We start from the raw sequence: 3,256 nt of genomic DNA on the forward strand, positions 1-3,256 counted from the left end.
CGCTCCCCCTGATCGCCGATCAAACTTCTTTGCTCTGTGAACTTCAACAACCTGATCTCCATTCCCCTCCACCCCCACTCGTCCAACAATTGTAAGCTCTCTGGTCTTAAAATTGCATCTTTCAACGCACAGTATGTTGGTCCCAACTGCAGAGAAAAAAGAACCGCGATTTCTTCTTTTATTGTTGACAGCAACATTGATTTACTGTTTATTGTGGAGACGTGGCTCAAGCCCCGTGGAGACGAAGCAGTATGTGCTGATCTTGCCCCCAGTGGTTATGCCATCAAGTCACTCCCTCGTGCCTCTGGTCGTGGCGGCGGTAATGGCCGACAGCCAAGCAGCTCAGCGTAATGGATGAAGAAGAAGAAAATGAGGTTGACAAATCGAACCATAAGTCCCTTGTCCGTGGTCAAAAAGCGATAGAAAATACACCAAAATGACCAGCGTTCCATCAGTATAAAGACTGTCACACTCACAATCACGAAAACCCTGTAACTCACACGCAGACATACATTCAACACCAGAGCTATTCTCTCAAGCACATAAGGCGACGGGAGATATATGTATATGTGCATATATGTGCAATATATGTATGCGTGCATATGTGTGTCTTTTTTGTATGTGTATGTGTGTATATGTATGTATTTATATGTGCGTATGTGTGTATATATATGTGTATGTGTATAATTATGTGCGTATGTGTATGTATGTATATATGCATATATAATACACATATACATGTATATATATATATATATATATATATATATATATATATATGTGTGTGTGTGTGTGTTTGTGTGTGTGTGTGTGGGGGGGGTGGGGGGTGGGTGTATGTGTGTGTATGTATGTCTGATTATATGTATTTGTACATGCATTTGTGATAAATGCAGTTTGCCCCGCTCCTGGTGTTTCTGTCAACCAACCAGTTGATGTCTAGTGTCAGTTGACTGTGAGCACGGTGCCATATTTATGCCTTTCATAGCTTGCTTTTTTTTTTGTTACATGAAATATGAAACGTGGTCTTGTGATTCCACGGGATTTCCTGACGTAAACTCGTCTTGTCTTGACAGTTACAGACGGGATGGAAGGTCAAGGACACTGAACGGATTACGCGACACAACAGCTCAGTGTTATCTTTTTTGACGAACTAACGAGCACGTTTCTAAGAATTGCTTGGGGGGTGTTTTGTGGAAACCTGCTTTCGGTACAAGTTTCGCTTTAGCATGTTTATGTTAAGGCCAACCACAATAGTGGTGATTGCAAAGACCACTTCCAAGTACAGCGACGACGGTAATGATACTGATAAAGATAATGATACTACTACTACTACTACAACAGGTAACAAATGATAATGATAATGATTACAGCAAAAACAACATCAACAACAAAGGAACGAAATCTTGACTGTGTTAATGACTTCCGCCCACTTGCTCATACACCAGTTGCAGTGTAATGTTAAAAAAAAAAAAAAAAAAAAAATTCCGCTCACTTTTTGGGTAATACAACACACTGTACAGACCCTGTATGGTTCGCTCACAGACAAAATGGATCAACACACTCACATTCCTTCACCAATGTAGAAAATGAGCCTGCCGTTCACGCTTAACTCACTCAGTACGGCCAGTCCTCTCTTCTCCTCTACACAGACCCCTCGGATGTCCAGTGGGTGTCTGAATGACCCAACCTTTAGCTTCCGTCGTCAGAATTGTGGTATTCTTTGTCAACATTCACCTCTTCAGTATAAGAGCCTTCCACTTGCAATATTTTGATGATGGTAATTGGGGTGAAACGCTGTTAACGTCGTCTCTTTCGTCGTTCGTATGGAGAGAGTTAAAGTGTGAAGCTTTGCTGTCATGAGATGTGATATAAATTTTTTTTTTTTAAGTACAAAAGAGGCAGGGTTTGTTTTTTTTTCCAGGCGCGTGTCAGACTGGTGGCGTGTGGCACTGTGCAGGCTACGTGCACAATATGACACCGTGTCCTGAGTTCGTTAAATCAGAACAGACACTACTGAACACCACTGAAGTGACTCCGCCCGCAGCAGTGCAGGGTCTCCTCTGGTGTGTGGCCTCCTGGTGACCTAAATTCGTTGGTTATTCCTGTGGACTGCTGCCGACGTTGGGTTTGCGACAGAGAAACCCGGGCATAGCCGTATATGGGGGATTCGGAATGAATGGCGTGGGGTTGGGGTCGAGGTCGGGGGTTGGGGGAGGTGCGGTGGGGGGTGGGAGGGTGTGTGTGTGTGTGTGGGGGGGGGGAATGCCACTGAAACAGTGTAGATGATGGGGCAGTTTTTCCAGGCGTGTAGCAGGCTGACTGGTGTGTAGCAGTGTGAGGGTGAGTGCATGATATGACGAATGCAAAACGGCCATACACCCAAAAGCCTAGTCGTGTACATACGAGTGAACGTGGGAGTTGCAGCCCATGAACAAAGAAGAAGAAGAAAAAGAAGAAGAAGAATGCAATGTTAAAGTTGGTGTCCTTCAAAACAGATTTATCATATCATATCATACACTGTAATGTTTTAAAGTGAAATCTATACAATGCTGTTCATGCTCTCGCGTGTCTTACTTGTTTAATGTTGCTTTTTAAGTAATGTTTGATGTTTTTCATGTTGAGTAATTGTCCACGTTCGTTTTTACCGCATCTGATATAGTTCCTCTTTATGAGGATAATAAGGTTACTCTTATTTTTTTAAAATTCCTATTCTTACTGTAAATATGTTAATTCCACTGTTTGATGTGTTTCTTTTCTGACTTATTTGCTTACCAATTCTGTTGTTTTACAGCTTGGTATTTCTTTTTTGACTCAATCGTCATATCTGTTCAATTTGTTATGCTAGTGTTTACATAAACTATGTGTGTGTGGAGGAACACACACGTCTTTTAAATGCATGTTTTATGTTTGTACTCAGTGTGAGCACGAGCAACAAAGCCACTTGTGAATCTCTCTTTGGAGATACTAGCTGACTTGACAACAACAACATTAGTAACATAGTCACGATAATAATAATGATAATTATAAGAAGAAGAAGAGAAGAAGAAAAAGAAGTTTGTTTATGCAGTGCCCAATCAAATAATTTTGCTCCAAGCCATTTACAGTTACAACAGTTTTGATTAAAAAAGACAAACAAACAAACAAAAACAAACATATAGTAAGAATGATAATGACGATAATAATAATAATGATAACAGAGAGTTAGAATTAGACAGAGAGTGAGTGAGAGAGAGAAGAGAGAGAGAGAGAGAGAGAG

The sequence above is a fragment of the Babylonia areolata genome, chromosome 4 (assembly GCF_041734735.1).
Source record: "Babylonia areolata isolate BAREFJ2019XMU chromosome 4, ASM4173473v1, whole genome shotgun sequence".
Lineage (NCBI taxonomy): Eukaryota > Metazoa > Mollusca > Gastropoda > Neogastropoda > Buccinidae > Babylonia > Babylonia areolata.